Here is an 18,256-nt window from a genome sequence, read left to right on the forward strand (position 1 = left end):
CCCTGGAGCCCAAAATAGTCCCACCAAATACCCCATATCTTGTGATGTTTATGTGGGCAGCTGTGTGCTGTGTACGCTTGTTCCTCCATTTTGAAAGACTAGTCCATAGCCTGCTGCTAAGCCTGCAAGACCGGGGTGGCACCCGTAGACCAGATCCGGGTTATATCTTGCTTCGCGAGCAGAGTATCCAGCCCCACAAGATATCTCTCAAAGTGCTTCCCTCCAAGGTCCTCCAACAATCAACTGGCCTACTCAGCACCCCCAGCAGAGCTTCCAAGAGTCTGGACCAGTCATACCAGTATGATGGGGCATGACTAGACCACCTGATCAAAATCTTCAGTGTCGGCTTCGCACTGATGGCAAGTGGGCGTATGAAGCCTACCCGCCCTCCATAGCCACTGCAGCGTCGGGTATGGAGTATGTAGAGCATTCACTTGAATCATCCGACACCCAGAGGAAATAACCAGCTCTCTCAGGGCAAGGACCACTTCCCTCCATTCCCCATCATCTAAGGCGCCCACCCAGGATTCCCAGCGGGCACGGAGAGTGGTAATCCGGTCTAGAGAGTTGATGACCAGTGAGCAGTTAATCTTGGAAACCCCACACTTCCCCATGGGAGCCGTGAGGACTTTACTCTCCATGAGACTGAATTTGGGGCTCTCCCCAAGAGAGGACCGGTGGGACGACAAGGCATGTCGGAGCTGCAGGGATCTGACAAATTGTAAGTGGTGCAGTTGGAAGTCCCCCTGGAGAAGTGCTGCATGTGGGAACTGTGAGAAGTTGGCCTGGTATATGCTGCCCACTAATTAAAGTGGGCACCTTGTACCAGTCCAAACAACCCTTATTGATGATTAGGTTAAAGACAACCTTTATTGAAACCTATCCTAGTGGTAGCTATGGAGAGCAGCCTTCAGGCTAAGTCTCAAAGGAATGTAAAGCAGCTTGGTTTACCAGATTATAACCTCTTGAATGACCAAATGAAAGGAGAACTACACAAGGTATTTATAAAAAATATAGGTATTTATTACTAAACGCTCTCTACTAACCTCTTTATGAGATTAAAGAACAAGATACACAATATTAAAGCACTAGAACGACAGTAAATAGCACAATGCACAGTGGCCCCAGGGGGAGGCCAAACCATATATTAAGACAGTGGTATAACAACCCTGACTTAACTAGACACAGTGCCTAGAGCACGTAGAATCGCTGGGACCCCAAAGTAGTGACACAGGGGACCCACGGGGGACACGTGCAGTGTGAGAACACAGCCGCGAGCTCCGTACAATCCTATGGAAAAGTCACGGTTGGAATTTTAAAGATTAAGGACCCTTAGGAGAGGACTTTGAGCAAACCCTTTCAAACTTAGAAGGTTTTAAGGCCAGCACCCATGTGAGTACCGGAGTACTCTTGTTACCTAACCCAGGGAAGCTGGGAGCGTAGGTGTCAAATGGTGTCGGGAATCTTCATCGTTTTCTAAGGCGAGATGCTGCAAAGTGCTGCTGCCGTGAAGAGGAAAAGTGTCCGGTGTGATCCAAGCCTGGATCGGAGATGTGAAGAACCTGAAAGCAGAGGAGACAGAGTCTGGGTCACTTGCCAGTTACCAGGGGCTCGGTAGACGATTGCCCACCGATGTCGGGTGCCTCAGGTGCGGAGAGGTGAAGCTTGACTCTGCAGCCACGGGAACCAGGAGACGTCGGCGACGACCAAAGTCCGCAGGCGAGCGGTCCCACGAAGGATGTCGAGTGCTGGGGGGGTCGGTGTCCGTATCAGAGACCATCAAGCCTTGGCAACTGCACCCCATGCGGTTAGAGTAAAGATGCTTCGGTGTGGACCAGCAAGGTCCTGTGGACTCCCCAAGTGAAGGAGAACCAGGGCACGTCTGCAGCAACCAGGTAAGCCCTTTGAAAGTTAAAGTTCCCTTCTCAGGGACCCACAGGTCGACGGACCAGGGATCGCGAAGGGACCTCGAAAGGAAACACAAAACACCATCCCACGGAACACTCGTGGAGTGTAGACCAGTGATCTTCGGTGGAATCACTGCTCGGGGTCGGGACTACACGTAGTCCAAAGCACAGCCTCAGGGATCGCCAAAAAGCATATGCTGCTGCAAATGTGCACGGTGTCCAGGGATTAGGGTTGCACGGTCCCCACGAGGGCTTTGGGTCTCAGGTTTGCTGAGAACACTGATTGGCCTCGGGGAAGCTTGGGAACCCACCTCCGGTGTTGCAAAATCTTCAGAGTCCGTCGGAAGCTGCGTAGATGCAAACCGGTCAGATGTGTTGAGGTGCTTGCCTTCCAGTGGAGTAACTCCTTTACTCCAAGGGAGATTCTTCAGTTGTCCAGCAAAGCGTAGATTGTCGAAGGATATTTGGTTTCTGTAGCAGAGTTTTGTCCAGGTAATATCTAAAGTCTTGTAGCCAGGGGTTCCTACTTTATACCCAAGGAAGGGGTAGGACAAACTCTGGGGACCCACCTATGGGAGGGTCAGGCCAGAGGGGTTAGCTACACCCATGTCCTTTGTCCAGTTTCGCGCCAGAGCAGGGGCAGAGAGCCCCTGCAACCGGTTTGAGCTGGACTATGCACAGGGCCACCAAATGTGCCCCCAGTGCAGACATCAAAGTTCTCTGAGTGCACCCACCCAGCCCCAATACACTAAAGCCTGTCTGGGCGGTGGTCACACCTCCCTGTGACAGGAAAGCTATTGTCCAGCCGTCCCCTACCGGAGTTTCGTCCAGCAGCAGGAGGGCAGACTCATGTCTGTGGCTGGCAGCAATCATTTTGTGATGCCAGGGCTTGCAAAGCTGGTACCGGGTGTACCGGTGCTGTCATACTTCTCCCTCTAGTAGGGTGGAATCATACCTCCCACACCAGTTACTGGTGTGGAGGTATGATTCCAAGGTGTTTGACACCAAACACGACATGTTTCCATGCACCCGTTTTAAAGTTAGCATTTATCGCAAGGTTATAATGCACTTAAGAGTATATGGTATGGCTGCATCACAAACCACCCCGGAATAGAGGTTCCGAAGGCTGCAGAGAGGCTCTGCTCAGGCAGGTGCACCCTCTCACATAAAACCCAGCACCCTGCCTTCAGGATTGATAAGGCTTGCCATAGGGGTGTCTGATAGGTTTATATCTGCAGTGTTATGGATAGATACAGTGAACCTATGTCTAAGTAAGGGGTGCATGCACCACCTTACACAGGCTGCTGTAGCAGACCTGTTGTGTCATTTTGAATGGTCTCCCAGGGGTGGCATAATTCATGCTGCAGCCCCTGAGAGGCCTCTGGGGTACCTATGCCCTGGGTATATAGTATACCATATACTAGGGACTTATAAGGGTACCCCAGAATCCAATTTGAAGTGTACCTAAAGTACATGCAATCAATTGAGAGAGAAAGCAGCTAGACTGGGGTCCTGGATAGCAGGATCCCAGCCAGACTAAACCGAAAACAGTGAAACATCAGCAAAAAAGTGGGGGTAACTAGAAGAAGCAGATCCTACTCTCCTACAGAAACCGTGCCATACATTGCCCAAACGTGAGATACCAATCAGGTCCCACCTCCCAAACCCCACCAGACCAGCCACCTGACGAAGTAGTGTACCCCTCCAAAGGGGGTGGTCTCGAGAGTAGCCCTGCCCCCCAATCAGTCCACCTCATGGCAGACCGCTACACCCAGACCACCTTAGTCAAGTCCGGAAGGGAACACGGGATTAGCGACCAGTATAGATGATCTACGAACGTATCTCATTACAGGAACAACAGTTCTGCATGTTATGTCGGGTCATCCCTTTCGCTATGAAGCCAGTCATTCAAAACCACAAGCTGGGAAGCCCAGAAATAGAGCTGCAGGTCAGCTGGCGCCAAGCCGCCGTCAGAGGTGGTATGTACGCATTTGCCGAAGGCAATATGCGGAACCCGGTAGGCCCACAAAAAGGGGTGCAACATGGCATTAATGGTACAAAACAAAGACCTTGGGGATGATATGGGGAAAGTTTTGCAGGACATATAGAAAACTTGGTAGTGCCATCATTTTAAAGAAGGCAATCTTTCCCATGGTGTTGCAAGGTAAGGAAGACCACCGTTCCAAGTTCTTCCGCATGCGAGCCACCAAGGGCGTCAGGTTCTGGTACCAGGAAAGAGTGAGAAGGAGTGAGATACAGATGTCGAGGTAGAGGAAGCTTAACTGACGAAGGGGTATTTGAGTCAACCACCCATGGTCCTGTAGGATACCTGTCAATAGGATCAATGAGGTCTTGGAGTGGTTAACCTGTAGGCCGGATGCCTGACATAAAGGTCAAGCATGTGTACCATTCTAGGGCCTGTTGCCACAGAGTTGCACAGGCAGAGCAGCACATCTTCGGCGTGCAGAGAGATACGATCCTACTCAACGCCTTCTCCCCACTGGATCCCCCGCAGCTGTGCATCGCAGCAAACCCATATTGCCTGCGGCTCGATTGCAAGAGGAAGAGGGGGGTGAGGGAGGGGACATCCCTGCCTGGTCCCCCACTGAATCTTGAACGCTGGCAAAAGTGACCTGTTAGCCCGAACATTGGCCGCGGGACCAGCATACAGGGTTTGCACATAAGAGATGCAGCGGGGCCCGAGGCCCATTTGTGCCAGGACATCCCAGAGAAAATCCCAGTCTAGGGAGTCGAAGGCCTTCTCGAAGTCTCTGAGGAGAAAGGCATTAGACCCGGCAGCATATAATGGTATGCCACTGCAACTTACACCCTGTGGGTGCAATGGCACGTACCACGAGGTTGCATGAACCCACATTGGTCGGGATGGACCAGTGGGGAACTATCTGGAGGAGGCAATTAGCCAGCACTTTGGAGTATATTTTGAGCTTTGAGTTAATAAGTGAGATCAGGCGGTAAGACGCAAAATGCACCAAAGACTATTCCGTCTTATATAGGCCCTCTATGGTCGCCTCATTTAACTCCGCTGGGAAGCAAGCTTTGGCTAGGGCTTCATTGTACAGTGACAGTAAGTGGAGCAACAACGACTTTTGGAATTTCTTATAATAGGCTACAGGAAAGCCATTGGGCCCTGATATCTTGCCGGGGTTCATTTCCGAGAGGTCTGCATCAACCTCCGCAAGGCTGATTGGTTAATCCAGGCCTGCTGTATCTGCCGCCGCAAGAGTAAGCAATGGCAAATCCGTTATGAGAGGGGAAGAGCACTTGCGTTATGGTCTCAGGTGGTGAGAGTATAATGTACAATAATAGTCAGTGAATGCTGCAGCGATGTGCCGGGTCTTGGTAACCAATCCTTGCTCAGGGACCCGTATCCCAGGGACCACTCTGTCTGCCAGACTGTGGGTTGCCAGACAGTACAGAAGCTTACTCCACTTATCACCCCAGTCATAAACCCGGAGTATGCTTGTGTGCAAGGATTGCAGGTGCGCCAGACATCACAAAGGCCGAAGCCAGATGCCCAGTCCTCAAGGCGGGAAGCCATGGCCCAGGGGACATCATTATGTTGAAATCCCCACCCACTATTGTGATCCCTTGGGGAAGGCCCGCCTGCACCTGCTTAACGGCGTCTAGTGTAGGGCCAGCAGCTGAAGGGAACGTAAATGCTCAACAAATTGTAAGCTAGTCCATTAGTTGCCCCCTTCTACAGTGACATATCTGCCCTGTGTGTCCGATTTACTGCAGGTGACCACCATGGGTAGGATTTTGTGAGGAGGGTGAAGGATTGAAGCTGCTCACCTCAGACCCCCGAGCGGGCTGGAGCCGCGATCCAGGAGGTGCATCAGACTGCACTTATCTCATGATCCCCGAGGACGCATGCCTCATGCAGCCACCCTGCCACCAACTGCTGATCGAGGGGGCGCGACTCAGCACTTCAATCCAGTGGTCCCTCCAGGGCCCCACACACAATCGCGTGCCAGAGGAGCAGCCTGGGCCCTCTGCGTGCCACACCACAGTCTAGGCCCCAAGCCACTAGTCGCTCCCACGCCGCCCCCGGTGGAAACGAGGCACCATGGGGTCCCCGGGCCTGTAGGAAGGATAAGCCGGCTTCCCAAGAGGGTGTTAGATGCCGCCAGCCACAGGATGTGGACAGAGTCTCATCAAGGGAGCCGAGAGCTCACGGAGGGATGTACGTCATCTTGGCCGACTTGGCCATGCCCCCAGCTATGGGTGAAGTACAAATGCTAAATATGGAATTGAATAAACTAGCTTCATTTTCTCCAACATGTTATCCCTCTGATGTAGAAAATGGATCTGATGAATTCTCCTCGTTACTCAGAATTCCCTCCAGAAAGAGGCGGGTAGGCCACCAAGCCACTGGGCAGTGGAGGGTATACCTTCACTAGCCCAGCGATGGCCCGCCTGCCATGGGAATTGAAAGTTCCACCCTAATAAGGACGGATCATCTAACGCCATGTCTGCTACCGATAGTTGATTGTGAGGATGTATCTATCACATGGCAGGGCTATCTGAAACACAGCAATTCTCCCAATTCTAAATAAGGTGAGGGACCCAAGAAATTGGTGGATGGCAGAGCCACTGATTTACCACTGTCAACTTCTAAATGAGTCATTTTATCTTAAGGGGATATTCTCCATCCAGTGTTCTGCTTCTTCCCACGTACTCACCTCTGTGCTTGTTCTCACAGAGGCTCCTAGATTCACACTTAAAAATCTAAGATATCTTCCAATGGCCCCATTGTTCTCTGTGATTGTATTCTGATGGGTAGAGAAGGATGCCAGCATCTCTCTAAGGAAGCTATTGTGTATTTGTCGGTGTGCCATGCCTACACACCACTGCTTGTGGCCTAGGTAAGTTACCCATCTGGCAGGCCTTCCAGCCCTATGGCAGGGTGCACTATACCATAGGTGAGGGCATAACTGCATGAGCAGTATGCCCCTTTAGTGTCTGAGCCCATTCATTCATTTTTGAGTACATGATGGCTTTACTGAAGACTGAGAAGTTTGGTATCAAACTTCTCAACATAAAACACCCCCACTAATGCCAGTGAGGAATTTATTATAAAATGCACTTCGAGGACATCTTAGAGATGCCCCCTGTAAAGCGACCAGCTTCTAGTGAATATGCCTCGTTACCCCGCATGTTTTTTTACGCATGCGATTACAACGCCCTCATTACATCGACCATTACTCCGCAAGTCGGAACAACGACTTGCTCTAGGGGCGGCGCTGGATGTTGGAATAGTATAATTTTACTAATCCAACTCCAGTCTGTGCAACAGTAGGGAATGTGTTGGATTTTTAAATCCAATACTTCTGACCCCTAGCGCAAGTCGTTGTTCACACTTGCGGAGTAATGGCATGCGTTGTAACAACGCGGTCATTGTAACGACCGTGTTGTAATGGCATGTAGTGGTCCGGTTTCAGGGTAAATGATGTTTTCCGCTTCTAGTGTATTGGCTGACCGGTCCCTGCCAGCCGCCAACCACCAGACAGGTTTCTGACCTCATGGGGTGAGAGCATTTTTGCTCTCAGAGGTCAGAAACAGAGCCTGCTCTGGGTGGAGGTACTTCTCACCTCCCCCTTGCTGGAACAGAAGTCCTTGGGGTGTGCCTCAAAGGCTCTCACCTTGTGTTATGCTGATTTGACCAGCTCCAACTAGTGGAGATGCCAGCCCCCCTGTCCTAGCCCCACCTTTTGGCGGCAGGACATTTTGGAAAATTAGTAAGCAGCGAAGGAGTGTCCACCTTGGCCTGGCACACCCCTAGGGTGGCCATGAGCTGAAGTGAACCCCCATCCTCAAAATTCTTCATCTTGGTTTGGAGAATTAGGCCCAATAGGGATATGCCCTTCTCTCCAAAGGGAGGGGTCACCTAAAGGGTGGAGTCACCCTAAGGGACCATAGCCTTTGACTACTGCCCTCCGACCTCAGTAACGCTCTTAAATGTAGCATTTAAGGGCTCCCTTTAACCTTGTTCCTCAGATTCGATGACATAAGAAGAAGTACAGAAGAGCCGTGCAGCAGCAAAGGAGGAAGATAACTGACTTGGCTCAGCCCTACTGGCCAGTCTCCCGTTTCAAGTATCCTGCTTGCAGAAACCGGTGTGTCCCGCAGCCAGCAACCTCTAGGAGACCTAGAGACCTGAGCTGCCTTCGACAAAGACTTTACTCCTGTGGATACCGGATTTGTCCAGCAAAAGCAATCTCCAACAAGGACTCCATTGCCTCCTGGAACCGCGAGTCCTCACCACTCTGCACCTGTTGCCCACGGCCCAGGTCGCCCAGTGATTGAGTGACATCTCCTCAGTGATCCTGACCTGGGATCCAGCGTTGGATGACCTCTCCTGAACTTCCCCATGACTCCTGCAGCCTCATCTTGAAGGGTCACCCGACCACGACCATATCTACTGAGAGAAACCTGATGCCTAAAGACACCCCTGCACCTGCAGCCCCCAGGTTTTGGAGTGCCCCGGCATCCCCCCACTATCCAACTTACCTCTCCAATTGTTAGATTCCTTCAGCCAGTCTTCTGATCCGAGCCTGCAGCTGTTTTCTCCAACTAAGGATCTCCATTGATTTCACCTGACGCCTCCTGTGCACCCCGGATGTCCCTGTGACGCTGGTGGTGCAGCTTTGGTGCTACTTGGTGGCCCCTACAGTGCTAACCTCAACCCCCAGGGCCTGTGTCCCTGAAACGCAGGTACTTACCTGCAACCGGTGCCTCCTGGAGGTGCTCCCAGCTACCAGTGGCTAACATTGGGCCTAGTGACCTCTGCATCCAGCTGCCCCCGTGCCGCTGGTGGGCCGTACCTACCTTGGCCTGGTCCTTGCCCTGTGTTGGTCAAATTCCCACAAAGGCTGAACTTGTAAGTCGAGTACTTACCTGAAAATTACTTACCTGCCTTTCCTCCCATAGGATTACAGTTGGTTCTCTCTGTATTGCACTAAGTGTTTATTCTGAGAAAAGTACAAAGTATCTCTTTTGACATTAAGAAGTATGTCATGCACCTGTAAAGTATTTGTAATGCTTATACAAACCTTTGTCATCTATACATTGAAGGTATTGCATTTCTCAAAAGTCTACTTACCTATAACTGATTTCTACTTTGGTCCTAAAATAAAAATAACTAAAGTAATATTTTTGTAAACATTGGCCTGGAGTTAGTCATTGAGTGTGTGTTCCAGCCTTGTATTAGTGTGTACAACAAATGCATTCACACTACCCTCTGATAAGCATACTGCTCAGCCCAGCTACCACTGAGAGTAAGGTATTATCTACTTTATCATCTGCTATACCTTTGGGGACTTACTGGACTCTGTGCACACTATATCACTTTTTGATATAGTATATACAGAGCCAGCTTCCTACACATGGTTTGTACTGTAAGTTGTTGAGTTTCTTTGAAGGCTTAATTTCATTGTTCTCTCTCAATTATGCCCCTGGTCTCTAGAAGAGACAAATATTTGACAATACTTTATATGCTACATTTGAGTTGCTGTCCCCCTACCATAGCCTGGGGTAAGCCTTCTCCCCTTGCTATAGCTACCTTTAGCGAGTCAAGTGTGCAATAGAAGTAACTTGGCTTTTTAATTGGAATAAATTAGAATGTTGGGCTCACAATCTCCTTATTCCTTTGGTCTCTCATCTGTAAACATTAGGAATGCTTCGAAACAGGCTTTGTTAAGGAAGCAAGTGCTATAACAACTCCTTGACAAAGACCCCTAGCTTTATCCAGACGTGCACTGTAACTGTTGCAGTTAAAATGTGCATGTTTTATAGCTCTTCTAATTGTTGTTTTTAATGTCCATGAACATTCTTCCTTTACTGCTTTTGATTAAATCACTGTGTAGTTTTAGATACTCGTGAGAAGCTCTCTAAATGTGTCCCTGCACTGCTTTCAGCAGATCCTATAAATATCTGTTATACTGTTTTGTTGATGTGAATTACAAATAACACAGTATATGTCCTTCATTGATGAAAACTTGCCTTTTTCAGCACGTATATGTTAACACTCAGTACTGAAGTAAAAGCTGAGAAGTACGCTCCAGGTGTTTGAGCAAATGCTATTTAAATTACAGTACACTGCTTCCTTTAAGGCCAGCGTAGAAGATGGGTAGTTCAAAAGATGTTTACCAACAAGGGCTTGTGCATTACTTGACATTTCTCAATTGGCTTGCACCAGTGGTGCTTTAACAGTTTTCAGAGTGGGGTGCTACCATTAATGTTACATCACTAAAGTCAGGGATTGTGAACTATCCACGTGTCACACTAAAAAATAGATCACACAAAAAATGAGTGTAGCAAATGTATTCCCCAAGTTTGTGGTAAGGATGTAGTATGTGGCTTGTAGTACATTTTGGAGCACACTGCCGCAAATGCATTACTAAAGCATGGTGTGGTAGCACACAGCCATTACAGACAACACATTTTCCATTGATATGGCCACTAAGTTTGCAAAGCCATGCAGTTTTAATGATAAAACTATACATTGCACAAACGATACTGTATGGATTATCTGCATCCTCTAGTGTATTGACTTGTTTTGATTGTATTAAAACCTTTGCTTCCACTACGTTACAGAATTACAGAAAAATGTGCTTCATTTGTGCTTTCTTAATTCTGATATATTCTAAAATATTTGTACAGTTAATTTACAGGCATTTCAGTTTTGTTTTGTGCTTAAACAAATTACCTCCTACAGCCATTCCTTTCACCCTCCCACTACTCAGCAAGATTGTCACATAAAGCCTCTGACTTTGCAGTCAGAGAAAGAGGAGTAAACGCAAAGCTCCCTTTAAAAAGAACAAACCGCAATTTGTGGAAGATGTAGCTTGACATTTCACCTCTGTCTTTGAACACGCAGCAAATGTGACTAGCTAAAAACAAAATCTAAAGACCTCTTTGACTTCTGAACTCCGGCATAGTTATTTTGAGGGTGCTTCAACACCCCCCATGCCCCCCAACCTCCAACTTCCGGTGCCTATGGTATGGGCATGAAATTGAGGAGGAGGGTGTTTAAAGTTATGCTTTAAACAGCCTCTTTGTAAAGAGCACGGTCCAAAATAAACAAGCTTGTAGACAGAAAATTGTTTCTTACAGGCAGGCAAAATTGATGAACCGGTAGTAGCAGAGGTAAGTAGAATCATTCAAGCAGAAAGGTAGGGGGCAGGAAACCTTTTCAAAGAAATACAACACATTTACTGCTTCCTGAACTAGCATATATATGAGACAACTGAAAATACATGCACTCTAAAGGAGTGCCTCACAAAAAAGAAAAAAAGAGTTCCCAAAAAGTGAGCACTCCTAGATGAATACAAGAAGCCAGTCAGTGAGGTGGTAAACAGGCTATGCTCCATGGGAGGGACAAAAACATGCTGGAGGCCTAAAACAAATAAAGGTAGCAAATAGAAAGCAGCAAATGTGAGGTACAAAGCACAAAGCCAATTGTAAGCAATGGGTGGAATGTATTTCTAGGCCCTAGAATGTCCCCTGTGTCTTTGCAACCAGACAGTAGCGCTGTCTAGTAGGCCTTGACCTAAAAAGCGCATAAGGTGTAGGCTGCACCGGCATGGGCCGGCCCGATCAGATCGCCTACACGCTTGATAGAAATAAGCAACCAGGTGTAAGGGGCTAGAATGCTAAAAGAATAGTTCTCAAGCAGTATGTTTATATAATATAGGTTCCGGAGTAGCGTGCTACTTGCCAAAAAAGTGCTTCAACACTCCATCAGGAATAACAAGCACTATATAAATGCAAACCTTTTTCTCTCCTCTACCACTCCGCTATCCTTCTGAATCCAAATAACTAACTAACCTATCCACCACTCAAATTACTTTCATATTTCACTATACTAATTCAACACTAATCCTTTATTGGTTCCGGAGTAGCGTGCTACTCACCAAATAAGCACTTCAACACCCCATCCGGGACAACAAGTGCTATATAAATGCAAACCTTTTTTCCCTCTTTTCTGTCCACTATCCTTCTCAATCCAAATAACGGACTAATATCCCCCACTCAAATTACTTTCGTATTTCACTGTACTAATTCACCATTAATCCTTTATGGGTTCCGGAGTAGCGTGCTCCTCGCCGAAAAAGTGATTCAACGCCTCGTCAGGGTTAGTAAGCGCTAAATAAATGCAAATACAATTCAATAATAATGGAGTCCAGGCAGTATTGCCTTCCCCTCTGATCTTTTTGGTAGGATTAGATTATAACCCGCTTTTGCAGACCCGCATCCCTGTTTATTAATATTGACCTGTTGTCTTGGACCCTCCATGAGTACTGGAAGCTGCCTTCAACAATTTGCTTGACAAGTAAGGGTATATTGTATCCACTTTTCTATTTATTTGTGCTAAGGAAATTATGACACAACATTTTGGCAGCAGGACTGTGTTGCATGACAGACTAGCTTTGATTGTTCTTTGCTTGCAGTGAGATTGCTGATAAGAAAGGAGACATTGTATTCACTTGTTCAGTTACTAATTTAGTAAGATGCTTGATATAGCAATCTGGCAGCCTGTCTTTCACATAGTTGGAAGCAAAGCCAAAAGGAAAGGGCAAGCATACATCAAATAAGACAAGGAAAGAAAGGGGGAGAAGAGGGAAAATAAGAGCATGAATTATTTGAAAGGGAAGAGGGAAGGAAGTGGAGGGGGGGAACCAAAGGACGCAAAGGACATGAAGGGGCACTGACCAAGAAGGGGCGAAGATTGGGAGAGGAGGAGCAGAAGTAATGGGGGGAAAAGTAAGATTAGAATGAGAAGGTGGAAGGGGTGGAAGGAGGAAATGGGAGTAGCGAGAAGAGAAGTTAAGGGAAACGAGACATGAGATGGTAAGGAGACGGTAAGAATAGAGGGTGAGAAAGAGGGGGCAAAGAATAGGAGGATAGAGTGAAAGAAAATGCAGTAAAGAACAGGCAAGTGGAGTAGAAAAGCTAAGGGACAGAGGTGCAAAAAAGGAGAAAACAAGGAAAGGGAGAGGGGAGAAGAAGGCTTAGGAAAGGGAGATATAAATAATTGTGAGGCTGTAAGCTAAAGCAAAGGAGAGGGAGCACATTAAATATGACTGGCATAGGACCGGTAGGGCAACTAGGAAATATAACTTTATGACCTGTCCCAAAACAGAAGCAATATACACTACGAGGAAGCCCTCTGAGAGGTAAAAGAGGGCAGGGGGTGATACCTAAATCATCCTCTAGTCCAGAGGGCTGAATAAGAAGCAAATTAAAACATTACATCTACTCAGGTTAGTTGAGACACTTTTTGATACTAATAAACAGAAGGAAATGCTCCTAAAGGAAAACACCTCAGACAATTCTCTTTAGGCTTCTTATGCCGGCGTATAATAAACATGCAGCTTGCGACCAACCAGCTTGTTCCTCTCTTGGAGATATTAAAGATCAAACACCTGCTAACATCCCAGACGGGGGGCATCAGAGGGTATTTCCATCACACACCTCCATACTATTCAGGCTGTTGTTTCTACCAAAATAGATAATGTCATCTAGGCAGCTGAAGCAACAGGTCCTCCCCAAGTACCAGGTCTGAGCTAGCCTTTTCTCCTGACATTTCCACAGCAGCTGCAACCTCCAATCGGCCCTTATCAATGGACTCAAGAGGATCAGGGTACTAATGTAATTGCCTCAACACCTCCCTCTCTCTCACCCAACATGTCAGACACCCACAACAACAAGACTATTAATATTGTGGCTGGCCTGCCAGGGAAAGTAGGCAATGCTCTGGATAGCTCAGATCAAACATCCTCAACAGTTCAGACTAATCAGATAGATAAATCAATGACCATATCTACACAGGTACCATATTACGCTTCTAATATCTCTCGTAAGCCTGTTCAACAACACCTTGACTATGAGCATGATGATGTGGCTCAAGGTACAGGCTACTGAATCAATCGAGTGATTCCATCTGCACCAATGATACAGAGTCAACGACCAAGCAGCCTAGTGAAGCCCTTGGCCATTTGAAGGCTAAGAAACAGTTTGAGCAAATCAATTCAACCAAACCCAAAACTGCGTGGTACCAAAGTACATGAACATGAACCACATATCACAACAGCAAAGGGCATGCTCAAGCACATCCTCCTGGACCTTACTGAGATTAAAATAAAGGCAGCATTTCGAGAATCTAGCGCAACTAAATTAACTAAATGAAAAGGTGGATTGTCTGACTGAAAGAAATCGGCTCTAATAACAACCTCGCTATCCAGACAGAAACCCAGGTTGGTAAAATAGAAGTTACATTTCGAGAAGCAAACACTAAACTGAATCTAGAACGTAAATGCAAAAAGATGGAAAATCCCTCTAGACAAAACAATATTCTGATCAATGGCATCTCCGAAAGAACTGAGCCCTCGGATCATTTTACCTTTATTACGTGAACTTCACAACACTTAAGAGATGAGATTTTGTAAGAAGAAAAAGACAACCACCCGGAGCAGTCAAGGCACATTGAATCACTAATATGCATCTCAAGCAGGAAGCCCTCCCAAGAACAATTATCATGTTCTATAAAGACTTTCTGATCAAAGACCGGGCAAGATCTAGGTAGAGAATCTCGATAGCAACAGGAAACTAATTTTCGATTTACCATGATGACTCGTTCACCACGACCTTAAGAATAAGAGAAATGAGAAACTTTCAAACTGAACTAAAAATACTTGAAATCACTTCTACAGTGGCCCTGGCAAGCATGAAAGTAGCATAGCAAGATGACATCAACATTTTTAAGGAGCCAGAAGTCGTCCAAAATTTCATCCAGACACTCCCTATGGACAAACAAGTTTAGTTGATTGTTAGCCTGAAGAATTACACCCCCGCTTTTTTTTTGTCTTTTCAAATAAACCAGCAGCAACCTTGCCATCTTCAACAATGCCATGTAGTATTCTAATCAAGGATCAAAAGGAGGAAGGGGAGTAGCGGTGGTATCCACACCTTCCTGGTGAGAGCAGGGACAAGTATTGGGTAGGATGGAGACGCACCAGGATGTTAAGAGATAAGAAGGCTAACAGTAGGTACCACTTGCGATCACTAGTGGCTTACACAACATATGTTAAAGGCCTAAATGCACAGACAAAGTGATATAAAACCGATGAGGAGATTCAGCAATTACTGCCAACAGATAGTCTGCCTCTAGAAAACTAGACTGAAATATCAGGATAGCAATAAATACTGTGAACTGAGTGCAAAACCATACTATATCACTTGCAAAATGCCTCGGTTAAGAGAATGATAATCCTAATATTTGAAGCTTTCCTAGAGGCCACTCAGCAGACTATGTCAAACAGTATTGGGCGCTGCGTCATACTTACAATCAAGCTTGGTAGTAAAACACTGCATATCTGATCTGTATATGTCCCTACGACAATATTTTAACACCATTCAATCAAATTTTAAATACACTAATCTCTACCACTGGAAGGTGTGTGTTCCTTCCTTCCTTCCTTCCTTCCTTCCTTCCTTCCTTCCTTCCTTCCTTCCTTCCTTCCTTCCTTCCTTCCTTCCTTCCTTCCTTCCTTCCTTCCTTCCTTCCTTCCCTCCTTCCCTCCTTCCCTCCTTCCCTCCTTCCCTCCTTTCCTCCTTTCCTCCTTCCCTCCCTCCTCTTGAGTATGATAACACACTCACGCTGTGGGGACCTGAACCCAAGTCCCCAAGAGGTAAAGTCTTCGAAATGACTTGTACTGTAGCCTTAAACACACTTAGCATATCAAACACACTTCAGGATTTGGAGCTCATCTAGCAACAGAGAGGATAGTGATTTTAAAGAAGCAAACCCATCAGAAAACCTAAAACTTGAATACAATTGCCTTTTTAATTGTACGTGACTTTTTTTCCAAAGTTTATAAACCACACAAATAGAAGCATGTGGGTCATATTGCATTATTTCCTAATTATAACAATCGTAAGTATGAGGAGATTCGGATGGTTACATTAACCATGTATTAGCTGTGCAAAAATGTTTCCTCAATCTAAGCTGCTGTTAATTTCATTCTGTGTCTGAATGCTCAAATGGGAAGCAGTCTTAAATGTGATGAAAGCATATTTTCATTTGCAGCTGGAAAAGAGTGACAAAGCTGAAAGCGTTTTTATTTTGTCTTGTCATAGTGTAGTGTATACAGCGTGCAAAAGTGCACTTTCAAGAACACACAGGAAGACGGTCTTTCGAATCTCATTAAAGTATCCAAGAATGAATTACAATTCCAGTTAAAATCGTCATACCCTCCTGGCCCATTCTCAGGAATGAAGTGAAACCAGTCAGGGAAGTTAAAAACACCATGCGAGGCCAAGGCCAATTTGCATGTGAAAGCTTGGGAGCGGCTCCCTCACGGTGCTTAATTGCTCCGTTTAAAATGAATAGCCTGCATCCCCTCCTCCCAGGGCCTCAGGTTAAAGGGACCACCATCACCTTTGACTGTATGGAGACGGCCAACTCCTTAACTCTCTTAAGCTCTTCAGCCGCGTTCTGCTTCTGAAACGAATAAATAGAGAATCAACCCATTGGTTATTTCACTGTTTTCTCAAGTTAGCATTAAGCTATTTGAGAAGGTATCTGCACACATGTTCGCTTAGGGGAGTCAGTAAGATAAATGTAGTTAAATACTAATTTAGCGCATTAATTTGTATTTATTTTTCAGTTTTATGGAGCGCAAATTTGACCCGAAGATACTAGAGTGCCTAACATGAGCACAAGGACACATTTGTTTCATAGGCATGGGACACATTTGTTTCATAGGCATGGGACACATTTGTTTCATAGGCACGGGGACACATTTGGGGGCACATGCCTCAAGCCTTTTACCATTTGGGGACGGAAAAAGGCCTGTTCAGATGCATGTAGCTTTTGCCATTCGCAATTTAAGGAATCGCTATTTTTTGCGATTATCTAAATTGCAAATGCATTTAGGGAATCGCAATTTGCGAATCCCTATTTGCTGGTGCATGTAGCCTTTCCTAAATGCTAACTGTGCAATTAGGAAATGCTAATTACCATAAACTTCAAGTTGATGGTAATTTCTGCATGATTTGAAAAATGCACAAAAAAGCATTTTTCAAAGTGCCATCTAGCGCACAAGTGTGCTTCACATGTGCACATTTACCTTTCGTTGGTGGTGCATCAGGGGGGCCTTAGGCCCCCGGGCACCCTTGGATTTCCATTTGCAATTTGCAATTACCAATTTAGTAATAGCAATTTGCGAATTCATTACCATTCATTCCTATGGGCCTGTAGGCCCATTGGAATGAATGGAGTCACATTAGCTAATAGCGATTCGCAATTTCTGAATCGCTATTAGCTAATGAAAAGGCATTGAACATTTTATTGCGATTCCTACATGCATAGGCATTTGTGATTTCCAAATAGCGTTTCCTTGAATATCACTATTTGGTAAATGAAGAGTTTGATGCATGTGCCCCTAAGTGATTTGCCCAGAATCAAAGGATGTTGAGCTGCTGCCAAAACTCAAACCGGATTCCCCAGTTTCAAAGTCAGCAGTTTTGGCTGTAACACTAATTCATCTCACCATTAGATTATTCATTTTGTTGTATTGGCAGAATAAGATCAATAGGCGATATGTTAAATGGTTGATGCAGACGAGGAATAGTTTTGAAACTTGTGCCGATTGTATATTGCATATAACAAGGCAAATGAAAGTTTGGAAACATCTACCCTTCACTGATATACCTGAGTGACCACGCCACATCTATTCCAGTGACATAAGCCCTTAGGGCACCCACACACTAGAAGGTACTCTGTGAGTGCACCCAGTCACATACTAATCTCATTCTAAATCACTGCCCCACATATGCGCCTTTCAGAAGCCTTACAAAGCAATAGTAATCCACAGGTTACAAAAATCAACTGACTCTTGTCTAAACCCGATCTCAGGAGACAAATGATCATACAGGCTCCGGTATTACAGAGTACAAATTGCTGACTCAGACATAAAACAGAGCGATTCCCCTCTTCTTACATACAGTAAGTGTTGTCTTTCATGGAAAGCAGCTATACTTTAGATTTACAAACTTCAAAAATCGAATTCTCGCACAGGCCGGCTATCTTTCAAATTATCCCTCACATCAAAATGGGATTTCAGCCATGGCATATGTACTGCAATGGGTGAATGCCATAACCTGCTTTGGATGCCCCTTAAAGTATACACTTCCATTCTTTCAGATAAAAAATGAAATGAGAAAAAAGCTTTCTATGTTCCAAACTAAAATATTTACATACTTGATAGTAAAAACTTATCCATGTAAACTTGAAAATGTGATATTTCTGTTTCTAGAGAAATAGA

At 45.9% G+C, this 18,256-nt stretch overlaps 1 protein-coding gene across 2 annotated transcripts in view; it reads left to right on the forward strand.

Annotated features, from left to right (window-relative positions):
- Positions 1 to 18,256, forward strand: part of MARVELD3 (MARVEL domain containing 3) — an 813,614-nt gene that overhangs the window by 74,651 nt on the left and 720,707 nt on the right. The window lies entirely within an intron of this gene.

The sequence above is a fragment of the Triturus cristatus genome, chromosome 12 (genome assembly GCF_964204655.1).
Source record: "Triturus cristatus chromosome 12, aTriCri1.1, whole genome shotgun sequence".
Classification (NCBI taxonomy): Eukaryota; Metazoa; Chordata; class Amphibia; order Caudata; family Salamandridae; genus Triturus; species Triturus cristatus.